Genomic DNA, 19,027 nt, shown 5'->3' on the forward strand with positions numbered 1-19,027 from the left:
CCGTGTATTAGATATCCAAGAGAATATACTCCGGCTGTCGTCCAATGACTACGTTGAACATCATGTAGACCGCTTTGTGGTTGTCAGGCACGCAGATCTTGGCTAAGCGAGTAACGAAGATTGGGTGATTGTCACGGATCACCTCTTCATTCTGACTTAACTGAATTAAGTACGAGAGTATATCTTGGAGAAGAAGTAGGCGTGAATTGAAAGAAAAATAATAGTACTTGCATTAATTCATGAAGAACAGTAGAGCTCCACAGCTTAATCTATGGGGTGTAGAAACTCCACCGTAGAAAATACATAAGTGAAAAAGGTCTAGGCATGGCCGTGAGGCCAGCCTCCAAATGTGAAAAGATGATAAAAGTTACATAAGATTAAAAAAAAAGATATAAAATAAATCTCTAAAAGTAGTTTTTATACTAAACTGGTAACCTAGGTTTACAGAAAACGAGTAACTAAGTGCAGATAGTGCAGAAATCTACTTTCGGGGCCCACTTGGTGTGTGCTTGGGCTGAGCATTGAAGCTTTTTCGTGCATAGGCTGTTCCTATAGTTAAACGCCAGCTTGGGTGCTAGTTTGAGCGTTTAACTCCAATTCTGGTGCCAGTTTGGGCGTTTTACGCCAGAAAGTTTTAGGCTGGCTTTGGACGCCGGTTTGGGCCATCAAATCCCGGACAAAGTATAGACTATTATATATTGCTGGAAGTCCCAGGATGTCTACTTTCCAATGCAATTGAGAGCGCACCAATTGGGCTTCTGTAGCTCTAGAAAATCCACTTCGAGTGCAGGAGGGTCAGAATCCAATAGCATCTGCAGTCCTTTCTCAGCCTCTGAATCAGATTTTTGCTCAGGTCCCTCAATTTCAGCCAGAAAATACCTGAAATCACAGAAAAATACACAAACTCATAGTAAAGTCCAAAAATGTGATTTTTGAAAAAAAACTAATAAAAATATAATAACAAGTAATTAAAACATACTAAAAACTATGTAAAAATAATGCCAAAAAGGGTATAAATTATCCGCTCATCACAACCCCAAACTTAAATTATTGCTTGTCCCTAAGCAGCTAAAAACAAAATAGAATAAAAAGAAGAGAAAATACAATAAATTCCAAACTTATCAATGAACTTAGTTCCAATTAGATGAGCGGGGCTAGTAGCCTTTTTGCTTCTGAACAGTTTTGACATCTCACTTTATCCTTTGAAGTTTAGAATGATTGGCATCCATAGGAACTCATAATTCAGATAGTGTTATTGATTCTCTTAATTCAGTATGTTGATTCTTGAACACAGCTATTTTATGAGTCTTGACCGTGACCCTAAGCATTTTGTTTTTTAGTATTACCACCGGATACATAAATGCCACAAACACATAACTGGGTGAAACTTTTCAGATTGTGACTCAGCTTTGCTAGAGTCCCCAGTTAGAGGTGCCCAGAGCTCTTAAGCACACTCTTTTTGCTTTGGACCACGACTTTAACTGCTCAGTCCCAAGCTTTTCACTTGACACCTTCACGCCACAAGCACATGGTTAGGGACAGCTTGGTTTAGCTGCTTAGGCCAGGATTTTATTCCCTTGGGCCCTCTTATCTATTAATGCTCAAAGTCTTGGATCCTTTTTACCCTTGCCTTTTGGTTTAAAGGGTTATTGGCTTTTTCTGCTTGCTTTTTCTTTTTCTTTCTTTTTCTCTCTTTTTTTTCGCCACTTTTTTCTGCAAGCTTTTCACTGCCTTTTCTTGCTTCAAGAATCAATTTTTTTTTTAATTTTTCAGATTATCAATAACATTTCTCCTTTTTCATTATTCTTTCAAGAGCCAATAATTTTAACATTCATAAACAACAAAGTCAAAAAATGCACTGCTCAAGCATTCACTCAGAAAACAGAAATTATTGCCACCACATCGAAATAATTAAACTAATTTCAAGATAAATTTCGAAACCCAATGTTATTTAATTATATTTATTTATATTCCATTGTCATTTTATGTTTTCTTTAGGTTGATGATCATGTGAAGTCATAAAAACAACTACAGAATTAAAGCAAAATAAAAAACAACATCAAAAATAGCACACCCTAGAGGACAGGCTTACTGGCATTTAAATGCCAGTAAGGATAGCAGAATGGGCGTTTAACGCCCAGCCTGGCAGCATTCTGGGCGTTAAATGCCAGAATGGGCAGCACTCTGGGCGTTTAACGCCAGAAAAGGGTGTCTGGCGTCTGGCTGGCGTTAAACGCCAGAAAGGGGGCAGCAGACTGGCGTTTAACGCCAGGAAAGGTAGCAGCTGGCGTTTAATGCCAGAATTGGCACACTGAGGGCGTTTGAACGCCAGAATGGTGCAGGGAGCAGAATTTCTTGACACCTCAGGATCTGTGGACCCCACAGGATCCCCACCTACCCCACCTCTTCGTCTCTCCTCTTCACACCATTTAAATTCAAACCATTTCCCTCCCAAACCCACCCATTCATGACCGAATTCCCCCTCTCTCCTACCCTATAAATACCCATCCTCACTACCTTCAATTTCACACATCATACACACTATTACCCCCTTGGCCGAAACCATTACTACTCTCCATCTCCTCCATTTCTTCTTCTTCTACTCCTTTCTTTCTTCTTTTGCTCGAGCATGAGCAAACCTTTTAAGTTTTGTGTGGAAAAAGCTTTGCTTTTCTATTTTTCCATAACCATTAATGGCACCTAAGGCCGGAGAAACCTCTAGAAAGAGGAAAGGAAGGCAATTGCTTCCACCTCCGAGTCATGGGAAATGGAAAGATTCATCTCAAAGGTCTATCAAGACCACTTCTATAAAGTTGTGGCCAAGAAAAAGGTGATCCCCGAGGTCCCCTTCATGCTCAAAAAGAGTGAATATCCGGAGATCCGATGTGAGATTTAAAGAAGAGGTTGGGAAACTCTCACCAACCTAATCCAACAAGTCGGAATCTTAATGGTTCAAGAGTTCTATGCCAATGCATGGATCACTAAGAACCATGATCAAAGTATGAACCCAAACCCAAAGAATTGGCTCACAATGGTTTGGGAGAATTACTTGGATTTCAGTCCGGAAAATGTGAGCTTGGCATTTAACTTGCCAATGATGAGAGGAGATCCCTATCCTTTCACTAGAAGGGTCAACTTTGATCAAAGGTTGGACCAAGTCCTCATGGACATCTGTATGGAAGGAGCTCAATAGAAGAGAGACTCAAGAGGCAAGCCGGTTCAACTGAGAAGGCTTGACCTCAAACCGTGGCTAGGGGATGGTTGGAGTTCATCCAACGCTCTATCATCCCTACTAGCAACCGGTCTGAAGTTACAATAGACCGGACTATCATGATCCTAGCATCATGAATGGAGAGGAAGTAGAAGTTCATGAGATCATATCCCTAGAACTCTACAAGATGGCGGATAAGCCCTCTACTTTGGCAAGGTTAGCCTTCCCTAATCTCATCTATCACCTATGCAATTCAGCTGGAGTTGTCATAGAGGAAGACACCCTCATTGAAGAGGACAAGCCCATCACTAAAAAAAGGATGGAGAAAAAAAGAGAGCCCACTCATGGACCTCAACAAGAGCATGAGGAAGTTCCTCATCATGAAATCCCTGAGATGCCTCAAGGGATGCACTTTCCTCTACACAATTATTGGGAGCAAATCAACACCTCCTTAGGAGAATTGAGTTCCAACATGGGGCAACTAAGGATGGAGCACCAAGAGTACTCCATTATCCTCAATGAAATTAGAAAAGACCAAAAAGCCATGAGGGAGGAGCAACAAAGGCAAGGAAGAGACATAGAGGAGCTCAAGCACTCCATAAGATCTTCAAGAGGAAGAACTAGCCGCCATCACTAAGGTGGACCCGTTCTTTAATTTTCTTGTTTTTATTTTTCTGTTTTTCGAATTATATGCTATATGTTTTGTCTATGTTTGTGCCTTTATTACATGATCATTAGTGTTTAAGTGTCTATGTCTTAAAGCTATGAATGTCCTATGAATCCATCACCTTTCTTAAATGAAAAATATTTTTAATTGCAAAAGAAAAAGGAGTACATGAATTTTGAATTCTATCTTGGAATTAGTTTAATTATTTTGATGTGGTGGCAATACTTTTTGTTTTCTGAATGATTACTTGAACAGTGCATATTTTTGAAATGGCAGCAAGTGATCTTAAGGGTATTAGCCCAGCCAGATGCATGCACAAGATACTTTTGGAGGATGATGCCAAGCCAGTGGTTCAACCACAGAGGCGGCTGAATCCAGCCATGAAGGAGGTGGTGCAGAAAGAGGTCTGGTGTACGAAATCGTGATTGTTCATTCCTTGGTAACGGTGCCAAAAACTTAATACGCACGTTCATAATTTTAGTTCTTTTTCACAACTTCGCACAACTAACTAGCAAGTGCACTGGGTCATCCAAGTAATAAACCTTACGTGAGTAAGGGTCGATCCCACGGAGATTGTCTGCTTGAAGCAAGCTATGGTCATCTTGCAAATCTCAGTCAGGCGGATTCAAATGGTTATGGTGAATTGATAGTTAAAATATAAATAAAATATAAAATAGGATAGAGATACTTATGCAATTCATTGGTGAGAGTTTCAGATAAGCGTATGGAGATGCTTTTGTTCCTTCTGAACCTCTGCTTTCCTACTGCTTTCATCCAATCACTCATACTCCTTTCCATGGCAAGCTGTATGTTGGGCATCACCGTTGTCAATGGCTACATCCCGTCCTCTCAGTGAAAATGGTCCAAATGTGCTGTCACCGCATGGCTAATCATCTGTCGGTTCTCGATCATGTTGGAATAGGATCCAGTGATCCTTTTGTGTCTGTCACTACGCCCAGCACTCGCGAGTTTGAAGCTCGTCACAGCCATCCCTTCCCAGATCCTACTCGGAATACCACAGACAAGGTTTATACTTTCTGGATCTCAAGAATGGCTGCCAATAATTCTAGCCTATACCACGAAGACTCTGATCGTAAATCAGGAGACTAAGAGATATGCATTCAAGCTTGCTTTCATGTAGAACAGAAGTGTTTGTTAGGCACGCGTTCATAAGTGAGAATGGTGATGAGCGTCACATAATCATTACATTTATCATGTTCTTGTGTGCGAATGAATATCTTAGAGAAGAAATAGGCTTGAGTTGAATAGAAAAATAATAGTACTTTTCATTAATTCATGAGGAACAGCAGAGCTCCACACCTTAATCTATGGTGTGTAGAAACTCTACCATTGAAAATACATAAGAACAAGGTCTAGGCATGGCCAAATGGCCAGCCTCCCCAAATGGCATATGAATTCGAAAATAGGGAAAAAGACTGATCCCTGATCAATGATGATGAAAAGATGTAAAATAAATCACTAAAAGTAGTTTTTATACTAAACTAGTAGCTAGGGTTACATAAGATAAGTAAATGATGTAGAAATCCACTTCCGGGCCCACTTGGTGTGTGCTTGGGCTGAGCATTGAGCTTTCATGTGTAGAAACTCTTTTTGGAGTTAAACGCCAGGTTGTAGCCTGTTTCTGGCGTTTAACTCTGATTTCAACCTGTTTCTGGCGTTTAACTCCAGAATAGGGTAGGAAGTTGGCGTTTGAACGACAGTTTGCGTCATCAAAACTTGGGAAAAGTATAGACTATTATATATTGCCGGAAAGCCCTGGATGTCTGCTTTCCAATGCAATTGAGAGCGTGCCAATTAGGTTTCTGTAGCTCCAGAAAATCCACTTCGAGCGTAGGGAGGTCAGAATCCAACAGCATCTGCAGTCCTTCTTCAGCCTCTGAATCAGATTTTTGCTCAAGTCCCTCAATTTCAGCCAGAAATTACCTGAAATCACAGAAAAATACACAAACTCCTAGTAAAGTCCAGAAATGTGATTTTTATTTAAAAACTAATAAAATTATATTAAAAACTAACTAAATCATACTAAAAACTATGTAAAAACAATGCCAAAAAGCGTATAAATTATCCGCTCATCAAGGTCACTAAGTTACTAGAGGCTGAGATTATTTATCCTATTTCTGATAGCCCCTGGGTGAGCCCTATCCAAGTTGTCCCCAAGAAGGGAGGCATGACAGTGGTTCATAATGAAAAGAATGAACTGGTTCCTACAAGAACAGTTACAGGGTGGTGTATGTGTATTAACTACAAGAACTGGTTCGGGGGAATTACTTGGATTTCAGTCCGGAAAATGTGAGGTTGGCATTTAACTTGCCAATGATGAGAGGAGATCCCCATCCTTTCACTAGAAGGGTTAACTTTGATCAAAGGTTGGACCAAGTCCTCATGGTCATCTGTATGGAAAGAGCTCAATGGAAGAGAGACTCAAGAGGTAACCCGGTTCAACTGAGAAAGCTTGACCTCAAACTCGTGGCTAGGGGATGGTTGGAGTTCATCCAACGCTCTATCATCCCTACTAGCAATCGATCTGAAGTTACAATAGACTGGGCTATCATGATCCATAGCATCATGAATGGAGAAGAAGTAGAAGTTCATGAGATCATATCCCTAGGATACTAATCAGTGATGGAGGCACTCATTTCTGCAATAAAGAGCTTGACTCTGCTCTGGTCCGATATGGAATTAACCATAAGTGGCGACTCCATATCATCCACAGACAAATGGGCAGGCTGAAGTCTCGAATAGAGAACTGAAACGAATCCTGGAATGGACTGTAAGTACCCATAGAAGGAATTGGGCAAAAAGTCTGGATGATGCTCTGTGGGCATACAGAACAGCATTCAAGACTCCTATAGGGACCTCTCCATACCAGCTTGTGTATGGAAAAGCTTGTCATCTGCCAGTGGAACTGGAACATAAGGCCTACTGGGCAACCAGGTTCCTAAACCTTGATGCTAAGATAGCTGCAGAGAAGAGATTACTCCAGTTGAATGAGCTAGAAGAGTTCAGACTCAATGCTTTCGAAAATGCTAAAATCTATAAAGAGAAAGCAAAAAGATGGCATGACAAAAGGCTGTCATCTAGAGTCTTTGAGACAGGACAAAAGGTCTTGCTGTTTAACTCTAGGATCTGACTATTTCCTGGGAAATTGAAATCCCGGTGGAGGGGACCGTATGTGATTACAAGTGTGTCACCATATGGCTATGTAGAGCTTCAAGATATTGATTCTGACAAAAAGTTCATTGTTAATGGACAGAGAATCAAACATTATCTTGAAGGTGATGTTGAGCAAGAATGCTCAAAACTGAGACTAAATTAATAAGCTCAGTAAAAGTCCAGCTAAAGACAGTAAAGAAGCGCTTGTTGGGAGGCAACCCAGCCATTATCAAAGAATTAGACGTTTATAACAATTATATAAGTCCATTTAATTTTGTTGTTAGTGTTTATTGATGCTTTTCAGTGAACAAGTCAAGGATATGAAGGTTCAGAACATAAAGCAGAAGAATCACAAAGAAAAAGAGCTCACTGGCATCAAAACGCCAGTAAAGAGGAAATTTGGGCGTTAAATGCCAGAATGGGCAGCATTCTGGGCGTTTAGAAAAAACGCGTAGTAAGGAAGGATTTCTGGCGTTTAACGCCAGCCAGGGTACCTAGCTGGGCGTTAAACACCCAAAATGGCCTCCAGATGGGCGTTAAACTCCAGGACAGCTAAGGGAGAGGTAATTTCGTTTCCAATTCAATTTTTTTCGAATATTCATGTTTTAAATCAAAATTTTTTGCATCCAAACATTACAAACATTCATTTTTCAATTTCTATTCACAAAAATTTATAATCTTATAAATTCTTCTCAATTCTTTTTCAATTCTTTTCAATTCCTTTTCAAAAACTCATTCATATTTCCAATTTCTTTTCAAATCTTTTTAACTCATTCATATCATCTTTTATTTCTTAGATGCATAAACAAAAATTCAGATCTAACTTTCTCATATCTTTTTCATATCTCTTAAATTTTGAAAACAATCTTCTTTTTTTTCATATCATGTTTATCTTTTATCAATCATATCTTTCAAATCATATCTTTTTCTTACTTATTTCTACTTCATATTTTCGAATTTATTGCTAACAATTAATGTTTTGATTCAGAAATTTTCAAGTTGTTACTTGCCTATTAAGAAAGGATCAATCTTTAAATTCTAGAATCATATCTTTTAGTTTCTTGTTAGTCAAGTAATCAACTTTAATTTCAAAAATCAAATCTTTTTAATTTCCTTTTCAAATCTTTTTCAAAATGATTTTCAATCATATCTTTTCAAAATTGATTTTCAAATTTTTTTCAATTAACTACTTGATTTTTTGTTTGATTTTAAAAGTTTACTATTTCTTATCTTTTTCAAAACCACCTAATTACTTTTCTCTCTCTCTAATTTTTGAAAATCACTAACCACTTTTTCAAAATCCTTTTTAATTAAATAATTGTTTTAAATTCTAATTTTATTTTATTTTTCTTCTTAAATTTGAATTCTAACTAATAATTAAAAAAAAACAAAAATATTTTTCTTTTCTTTTGAATTAATTTTCGAATACTCTCTCTCTCATCTCTTTCTATTTATTTATTTATTTACTAACACTTCTCTTCTTCTTATAATTCAAACCCTCTCCCTCTCTTTGTGTTCGAATTCTTCTTCTCCCTTCTTCATTCTATTTCTTCTATTCTTCTACTCACATAAAGGAATCTCTATACTTTGACATAGAGGATTCCTCTTCTTTTCTGTTCTCTTCTTTTTCATATGAGCAGGAGCAAGGATAAGAACATTCTTGTTGAAGCTGATTCTGAACCTGAAAGAATACTAAAGAGGAAGCTAAAGCCCAACACTCTAGAGAGGAGAGGACCTTACAGAAATTTTCGAAAAAGAAGAAGACATGGCAGCCGAAAATAACAACAATGGTGGAGATGCAAGAAAGATGCTTGGTGACTTTACTGCACCAACTTCTGACTTCTATGGAAGAAGCATCTCAATTCCTGCAATTGGAGCAAACAACTTTGAGCTTAGGCCTCAATTAGTTTCTCTAATGCAGCAAAATTGCAAGTTTCATGGACTTCTATTGGAAGATCCTCATTAGTTCTTAGCTGAATTCTTGCAAATCTATGACATTGTCAAGACCAATAGGGTTAATCCTGAGGTCTACAGACTCATGCTTTTTCCCTTTGCTGTAAGAGATAGAGCTAGGATATGGTTGGACTCACAACCTAAAGAAAGCCTGAACTTTTGAGAAAAGTTGGTCAATACTTTCTTGGCCAAATTCTTGCCGGGGATTGTTCGAGTTTGGACAACTGACGGTTCATCTTATTGCTTAGATTGGGTAATTTTATTTTATGTTTAAGCTTTTTATTTTTTGTTTTCGAAAAGTACAAAAAAAATTAATAAAATCATAAAAACCAAAAAATTTTGTGTTTCTTGTTTGAGTCTTGTGTCAAATTTTAAGTTTGTTGTTAATTGCATTCTTTTAATTTTCTTAAAATTTTCAAAAATTCCTGCATTGTGTTCTTCTTTGATCTTCAAGTTGTTCTTGATGATTTTCCTTGTTTGATCTTAAATTTTTCTTGTTTTGTGTATTTTCTTGTTTTTCTTGTGCATTTTCGAATTATAAGTGTCTAAAGTTTAAAAATTTCTAAGTTTGGTGTCTTGCATATCTTTCTTTTCTTAAAAATTTTCAAAAATATGTTCTTGATGTTCATCATGATCTTCAAAGTGTTCTTGGTGTTCATCTTGACATTCAAAGTGCTCTTGCATGCATTGGTTGTTTTGATCTTTTAAATTTTTATGTCTTGTGTCATTTTGTTGTTTTTCTCTCTCTTCATTAATTCAAAAAAATCAAAAATAATATCTTTCCCTTATTTTACTCATAAATTTTGAAATTTTGGGTTGACTTAGTCAAAAATTTTTAAAATTTAGTTGTTTCTTGTTAGTCAAGTCAAAATTTCAATTTAAAAATTCTATCTTTTCAAATCTTTTTCAAAAATCAAATCTTTTTCATTTTTCTTTCTTGTTTTTCGAAAATTCTTCAAAATAAATTTTTCAAAAATCTTTTTCTTAATTTTATTTCATAATTTTCCAAAATATTGCTAACATTTAATGCTTTGATTCAAAAGTTTCAAGTTTTTTACTTTCCTCTTAAGAAAGGTTCAATCTTTTAATTCTAGAATCATATCTTTTAGTTTCTTGTTAGTCAAGTCATCAACTTTAATTTTCAAAATCAAATCTTTTTAAATTTCCTTTTTCAAATCTTTTTCAAAATAAATTGCAATAATATCTTTTCAAAACTTAATTTTAAAATCTTTTTCTAACTTCTTATCTTTTCAAAATTGATTTTCAAATCTTTTTCAATTAACCACTTGACTTGTTTGTTTTGATTTTAAAAAAGGTTTACTAATTCTTATCTTTTTCAAAACCACCTAACTACTTTTTTCTCTCTCTAATTTTTGAAAACCATTACCCACTTTTTCAAAATTCTTTTTAATTAACTAATTGTTTTAAATTCTAATTTTATTTTATTTCTTTTCCTAAATTCGAATTCTAACTTATAATTAAGATAAAAACAAAAATATTTTTCTTTTCTTTTAATTAAAATTCGAATACTCTCTCTCATCACCTTCTATTTATTTTATTTTATTTATTTACTAACACTTCTCTTCTACTCATAATTCGAACCCTCTCCCCCTCTCTATGTTGGAATTCTTCTTCTTCTCCCCTCTTCATTCTATTCTTCTATTCTTATACTCACATAAAGGGATCTCTATAATGTGACATAGAGGATTTCTCTTCTTTTCTGTTCTCTTCTTTTTCATATGAGCAGGAACAAGGATAAGAATATTTTTGTTGAAGCTGATCCTGAACCTAAAAGGACTCTGAAGAGGAAGCTAAGAGAAGCTAAAGCACAACACTTTGGAGAGGACCTTACAGAAATTTTCAAAAAAGTAGAGATGGCAACCAAAAATAACAACAATGGTGGAGATGCAAGGAAGGTGTGATAAACCCATATTTTATGATATATTTTGTGCTTAGTTTGAGTGATTTATTCAATCCTTCACCCACTTATTCATGTTAATTGCATGGTTTTACTTTCCCTTCCTTATTATGTGATGTATGTGAAAAACATATTTCCTATGCTTTTAAATTAATTATTTTAATCACCTTTAATTCCATTCGATGCCATGATTAGTGTGTTGAGTAGTTTCAGATCTTCTAAGGTAGGAATGACTTAAAGGATGGAAAGGAAACATACAAAAATGGAAGGAAAGCACAAAACGGAGTTTCTGAAGAAATTGGCATCCACGCGATCGCATGGGCGACGCGGACGCGTGCCAAGCGCGAATCAACAGCGACGCGGCCGCATGACTGATGCCAGGGCATTTTGGCCAGTTTCACTGACCTTTTTTTTACTGTTTTTAAGGTAGTTTCATGCATTTTCTTAGAAAATAAGCTAGTTTTGGGTAGATATTCACTCACATCTTGATTTAAGCATACATTATGTACTTTACATTATTTCATGAGGATTTTGCATGAATTATATGACAAATTGGATGATGCATGACTCATGACTTGGACTAGAACTTTGATGCACTTTGTTGCTTGATTTCAGGACAAAGGAAGCAAGGAAGAACCACGTTAGCAGCCACGTTAGTCTAACTAACGTGACCACTAACGTGGAATGGGAGCTAGCTTGCAACGTTAATGAGAAAATTAATCGCCAATAACGCCCTCGAAGCCATCATAACCCACGTTAAGAGTCACGTTAACTAAGTTAACGTGAACTCTAACGTGAAAGAAAGAAAATGGGGCCAACGTTAGTGACACTTACCTTTGTCACTAACGTTGGACCAAGCTCATAAGTGGCCACGTTAAGAGCCACGTTAACCTAGTTAACGTGGACTCTAACGTTAAGAAGCAAAAGCGAAGCCAACGTTAGTGACATTCACCATTGTCACTAACGTTGGCCAAGCCTCCATAAGCCACGTTAACTCCCACGTTAACTTAGTTAACGTGGAAGCTAACGTGGAGAGAGCAATTGATAGCCAACGTTAGTGACACTTATCTTTGTCACTAACGTTGGGGTGAACCACCAAGAGCCACCATGAGTAATGTTAACTCCCACGTTAACTTAGTTAACATGGAAGCTAACGTGGATAAAGAGATGATGAGCCAACATTAGTCTCACCTTTGTCACTAACGTTGGAGATGGCTAGCATGACTACGTTAGAAGCCACGTTAACATAGTTAACGTGGACTTTAACATGAGAAATAGGGGCACATTGGAACGTTAGTGACAAAGGTAAGTGTCACTAACGTTCTCGAAGAATTGGCACTGCTACGTTAGAAGCCACGTTAACCTAGTTAACGTGGACAGGTTAACGTGGACTCTAACGTAGGGACAAGGGAGGACTCTCCACGTTATTGGGAAAGGTAAGTCCCAATAACGTGTGCGAAGGACTAAGAGGCAACGTTAGTGGTCACGTTAGTGCCACTAACGTTGAAGTCAACGTGATCATATTTGGGTTAGGAACGTTAGTGAAAAAGGTGATTGTCACTAACGTTCTCGAACCCACACTTTCACTTAACGTTGACACCACTAATGTCCTGAGTCAAAGTCCCTGCCTACTTCACCTTTTCTCTCTGCAAGCAAAGCTAAGCCCAATGAAAAGGATAACTGCTTCAAACTCAAGATTCAATGGCTCATACCCAAGACTTTAAGAGCCAACTAGATGATGAGAAGAGTAGTATATATAGGAGTAGCTTTGAATTAGTTAGGGAGTTGGAAATTTAGGGAGCCTTTGGCATAGAACTACTCTTTGTATTTTACTTTCTCTGCACTTCTAGTTTTACTTTCATCATGTATTCTCCATCTTGGTTTTCATTTTCCAGAGCTATGAACAACTAAACCCCTTTCAAAGGGTTAGGGAGCTCTGTTGTAATTTGATGGATCAATATTAGTTTTCATTCTCCTTCTTCTATCTTTTCTCCTGATTTTACTAGAAAGCTTTCGATCTTCATCCAAATTGGGTAGTTATCTTGGAAAAGAAGCTATTCATACTTGGATCTCTTCTAAACCTTGAAAGAGGAATGAAGAGATCATGCTAGAAATGCTTTCTCATGCTGGACCAAATTGGGTTTGGATGGATATGTGACTATAATCCTACCAACACTTGATTTGGGAAATGCATGTGGTATAATCAGTGACCATACTTCATCTCTTCTCATGAGCAATTGACCAAGGAATTGGCTATTGATCAAGATTTGAGAGACTGAATTACCAAGAAATTGGAATTCGATCACTTAAGATTGCCAAGGAGATCAATGAATGCATTGATTGAGGAAGAGATGAAAATGAACTTGATCCGGAGAATGCAACATCTCCTGAGCCCAATGAACTCCCCATTTCTGATCTTACTAATTCTCTTTAATTTCTGCCATTTACTTTTATGAGCAATTACCCCATTCCCGTTTAAGATTCTGCAATTTACTTTCCGCCATTTACATTCAGCTCTTTATTTCTAGCATTTACTGTTTCTGCTATTTACTTTCCCGCCATTTAATTTTCTGCAAATCTCAAATCAAATTCTGGTTCGCTCAACTAGAACATTCCTCTAATTAAAGTTGCTTGATCAATCAATCTCTGTGGGATTCGACCTCACTTTATTGTGAGTTTTTACTTGACGACAAATTCGGTACACTTGCCGAAGAAAATTTGTTGAGAGACAAGTTTTGTGCGTATCAAGTTTATGGCACCGTTGCCGGGGATTGATTTTGTATCAACAATGATTAAGTTGGAGGATCACTAGATTAAGCATTTTTCTTTTGTTTGGTTTAAATTTCTGTTGAGTTAATTCACTTTCAGTTTTAGTTAATTTCTTCCCTTCCCCCTACTTTTTTGTTTATTTTTTTTAGTTATTTACAAGTCAGTTCACTAACCCACTAACTGTTTGATATATTGCATCACTCACACTAACAGTAATTCTAATAGAATACTTTCTGGATCTGTTTCCTTGCTTGTACCTTGTTGGTTGTATGACAGGGAGGAGAAGCGGGGCTTCAACTTCCTTTGATTCTGAACCTGAAAGGACCTTCCTTAGATTAAGGAGGGAAGCAAGAGGAAAAAGAGTAGTGGGTGCTAAGGAAGAGGAAGAGTACTTTGAACTAGACATGGAGGAGAATATGGAGAACCATCATGAAAAAGAGGCTCACAACCATGGCAGAGAAGGTCTAGCAAATCATGTTGGGCAAGAGAGAAGAGTTCTAGGCTCCTACATCAACCCAAACCCAGGAAATTGTGGGAGTAGCATTCAAAAGCCAACCATACATGCCAACAACTTTGAACTAAAATCACAGCTCATCACCCTTGTTCAGAACAACTGTTCATTCGGAGGAGGCGTCCAAGAAGACCCCAATCAACATCTAACCACCTTCCTGAGGATATGCGATACTGTGAAGTCTAATGGTGTTCATCCTGACACCTATAGACTACTTTTGTTCCCTTTCTCACTCAAGGATAAGGCATCTAAATGGCTGGAATCCTTCTCTAAGGAGACTTTGACAACCTGGGAAGATGTGGTGAACAAATTTTTAGCCAGATTCTATCCTCCTCAAAGAATCAACAGGCTGAGAGCTGAGGTTCAAACTTTTAGGCAGCAGGATGGTGAGACTCTATATGAAGCATGGGAGAGGTTTAAGGACCTAACAAGGAGGTGTCCACCAGATATGTTCAATGAATGGGTGCAGCTACACATTTTCTATAAAGGCCTTTCTTATGAATCAAAGAAAGCAGTAGACCACTCATCCGGGGGATCTCTGAACAAGAAGAAGACCATTGAGGAGGCCATAGATGTCATTGAAACTGTAGCAGAGAATGACTACTTCTATGCCTCCGAAAGAGGGAACACTAGAGGAGTGATGGAGCTAAACAATGTAGATGCTCTGTTGGCCCAAAATAAGCTCATTACCAAGCAATTAGCTAACCTCACCAAGAAGATGGAGAGGAACCAAGTAGCAGCAATCACCACCTCATCAACAACCCAAGAGGGAGTGAATGCAGAGGCAGAGAGTGAGTAGGAGCAAGCCAACTACATTGGAAATTCCCCTAGACAAAATCATGACCCATACTCCAAGACCTACAACCCTGGTTGGAGGAATCACCCAAACTTTGGGTGGGGTAATCAACAAGATCAAGGCCAAGATCAGAGACGTCACAACCCCAACAACAATGCAGCTCACCAACAATTCACACAGAGAAAATATCAACACCACCATAATAACATCTCTCCACATCTATATCAAAACCAAAATAACACTCCTCATCCTTCTACCTCCAATCCCAACCTACCATCATCTGATGACAGACTCTCAAGGATTGAGAACCTGCTTGAAGGCATATGCCAAGAGATCCAAGACAGTAAAGTATTCCGAGAGGAAGTGCAGTCTAATATGCAGAATCAAAATGCTGCCATCAAGAAATTTGAGACACAAATTGGCTACCTATTCAAGCAGATTTCCAGCCACAACCTTCGCAGTGATACTGACTCACACAAAAGGGAGGAGTGTCAAGCTATCACCCTTAGGAGTCGGAAGGAACTGAAGGAATTCTCCCAGAAACCACAAGAAGATGGCTCAAATGAAAAGGGAGAAAAGCAAGATGGAGCTCAAGCTTCCACTTCGAGTTTGCAAAAAGAAGAAGGGATGCCGAAGCTGGACGTCCCAAGAGTTCCATACCCTCAGCAATTGAAGAAAAAGGGGGATGACAACCAGTTTTTGAGATTTTTGGAAATCTTCAAGAAACTACAAATTAACATATCCTTTGCTGAAGCAATAGAACAAATGCCACTCTACGCCAAGTTTTTAAAGGAGCTAATGACTAAGAAGAGAAGCTGGAAGAACAACGAGATTGTGATACTAACCGAAGAATGTAGTGCTATCATTCAGCACAAACTACCCCAGAAATTGAAGGATCCGAGTAGCTTTCAGATCCCTTGTATCATAGGGGAAATCACAATGGAAAAGGCTCTATATGACCTAGGAGCCAGCATAAATTTGATGTCGTTAGCCATGATAAGAAAAATGAAGATTGAAGAGGCTAAACCAACAAAGATGGCCCTACAACTGGCAGACAGATCGTTCAAGTTCCCTCATGGCATAGTAGAAAATTTGCTGGTGAAAGTGGGAGATTTCATCTTCCCAGCAGACTTTGTAGTGCTAGACATACAGGAGGAAACTAAGGCTTCCATCATCTTGGGAAGGCCATTCTTGGCCACTGCTGGAGCTGTCATTGATGTACAAAAGGGGGACCTCACCCTGAGATTACACAATGAAAAGATGACATTCAATGTGTTCAAAGCCATGAGTTACCCACCAGAACAATTGGGAGAATATATGAGGTTGGACTCACCTGAAGATGCAGTGCAGGAGAGTTTTGAAGAAGAAGAACCTGAAGGGTTAACAGAAGAGGAGTCAACGTTTAGTGAAGAGGTTGCAACAACAGAGATTTATATACAAGGGGCATCAAGAGAAGAGAACGAAAAGTCAGAAGCACCCAAACTTGAACTCAAAGCACTACCACCCACTCTCAAATATGCATACTTAGGAGAAAATGAAAGTTACCCAGTGATCATAAGCTCGTGCCTCAACCAAGATCAAGAGGATGAACTACTCAAAGTATTCCGAAAGCACAAGGATGGCATTGGATGGACTCTTGCTGACCTGAAAGGAATAAGTTCAGCCATATGCATGCATAAGATATTACTGGAAGATGATGCCAAACCATCCATTCAATCCCAAAGGAGGCTGAACCCAATCATAAAGGAAGTGGTACAGAAAGAAGTTATGAAGTTATGGCAGGGAGGGGTAATCTACCCGATCTCAGATAGCCCCTGGGTCAGCCCCGTGCATGTCGTGCCCAAAAAGGGAGGAATCACTGTAGTTCCCAATGAGAAGAACGAACTAATTCCTCAAAGGACCGTCACAGGATGGCGGATGTGCATAGACTATCGGAAACTCAATGAGGCTACACGAAACGACCATTTCCCCCTCCCATTTATGGATCAGATGTTGGAAAGACTCGCAGGACATGCATATTACTGTTTTCTTGATGGTTATTCAGGATATAACCAAATAGTGGTTGATCCCAGAGACCAAGAGAAAACTTCATTTACTTGTCCATATGGAGTGTTTGCCTACAGGCGCATGCCATTTGGGCTATGTAATGCACCTGCGACTTTCCAACGCTGCATGCTTTCTATCTTCTCAGATATGATAGAGAAATTCATTGAAGTTTTTATGGATGATTTCTCAGTATTCGGAGATTCCTTTACTAGCTGCCTGAGTCACCTTGCCTTAGTATTGAAAAGGTGCCAAGAGACCAATCTGGTCTTGAACTGGGAGAAATGCCACTTTATGGTGATAGGATGCATAGTCCTTGGCCATAAAGTTTCTAACCAAGGAATTGAAGTGGACAGGGCTAAAGTGGAACTTATTGAAAAATTGCCTCCACCTAGTGATGTCAAGGCAATTAGGAGCTTTTTTGGGCATGCTGGCTTTTACAGAAGATTTATTAAAGATTTTTCAAAGATAGCCAAGCCCTTAAGCAATCTCCTTATATCTGATACACCATTTATCTTCGATGAATCATGCATGCTAGCATTTGAAAATTTGAAAATAAGGTTGTCCTCTGCTCCTATCATTTCCCCACCTGATTGGAACTTACCATTTGAATTGATGTGTGATGCATCTGATTTTGCAGTTGGGGCAGTGTTAGGTGATGACATGTCACCATGTCATGTTTTTCTATGCTTTTTCATACAAGAAATTTATGATTAGTGCTTAAATATTGCATTCTTTGGTGCTTAAATGGTATATTTCTTTGATCTTTTGATTTGATAAACTTTGTAGGAAATAAGAAGAAAAAGAAGCAAAAAGAGCACAAAATAAGCTAAAAAGAAGAAAAGAGGAATTTTGGGCACACTTTGAAGTTGGAGCACACTTTGGAGCCTTAGGCCACGCTTTTAAAAGCGTGGCCCATGACCAAATCAAGGAAGCTTCATCAGCACAGCCACCCAGGAGCTCAACGTTTGCGCCAACGTTTGCCTCAAACGTGAGGTCAAACGTTGGCTAAGGAATACCAAGAGAAATGGAATCCCTGGAGGCAGCAACGTTTGAGCCAACGTTTGCCTCAAACGTGAGGTCAAACGTTGGCGCCAAACAGCATGAAGGGGGCATACTTCCAACAAGAATAACTTGAGCTACAGAGCTCCAAATGAGGTGATTCAAAAAGCAATGGAAAGTAGGAATCAAGAGCTTTCCAAGCATATATGGCATTGCATGGTGGACACTAAAATTGAGGGAGAAAACTGCCCCGAAATGTGCATAAACGAACATGGTGGCAACCTGCAGTGAGGCCAACTGACCTCTACACCTTCGACAGAGTATAACTCGAGCTGTGGAGCTCCAAATGATGCGCTTCCAATGGCATTGGAAAGTAGACATTCAGGGCTTTCCAACAATATATAATAGTATGGGATGGACAATGCATTTGAGTCTCCAAAACCTGACGTTTTCGTCCACGTTTGAGGCAAACGTCGCCTCAAACGTTGCACACCAAAGCCAGCAACCCTGTCCTCTTCAAAGGAGCATAACTTGAGTTGTAGATGTCTAATTGAGATGATTCCAGTTGCGTTGGAAAGCTGACATTCAGAGCTTTCCAACCATATATAATAGTCTATAGTAGGCATGAAATTGGCAATGCTGACAAGAGGACAAAGAAGCGTCCCAAGACTTGAACTTTAAAAACACACCCTGGAGGACTTAACGTTTGAGCTCACGTTTGACCTCAAGCGTGAACTCAAACGTGAGTGACAGCAAACCCCCATTCTGCATCATGCCATTACAAGATGTTTGAATCAACGTTTGCCTCAAACGTTGACTCAAACGTGAATGATCCCAATTCCATCAAGGCCATCCAGATCCATTCTTCCTCAAATCCAAAGCAAGCTAAGCCCATTACCATCACTCAAAGGCACACAGAGAAGCTAGATTAGGAATTTTATTCAATTGTAATTTGTTTTTAATTTCAATTTCATTTTCATTTT

At 38.5% G+C, this 19,027-nt stretch overlaps 1 non-coding gene across 1 annotated transcript; it reads right to left on the minus strand.

Moving 5' to 3' along the window:
• Nucleotides 1-14,549: 14,549 nt before the first annotated feature.
• On the minus strand, nucleotides 14,550-14,656 carry LOC112780408 (small nucleolar RNA R71). Its single transcript, XR_003191248.1, has one exon. It is a non-coding gene; the product is annotated as a small nucleolar RNA R71 (small nucleolar RNA).
• Between the last annotated feature and the right edge of the window lie 4,371 nt (nucleotides 14,657-19,027).

The sequence above is a fragment of the Arachis hypogaea genome, chromosome 19, assembly GCF_003086295.3.
Source record: "Arachis hypogaea cultivar Tifrunner chromosome 19, arahy.Tifrunner.gnm2.J5K5, whole genome shotgun sequence".
Classification (NCBI taxonomy): domain Eukaryota; kingdom Viridiplantae; phylum Streptophyta; class Magnoliopsida; order Fabales; family Fabaceae; genus Arachis; species Arachis hypogaea.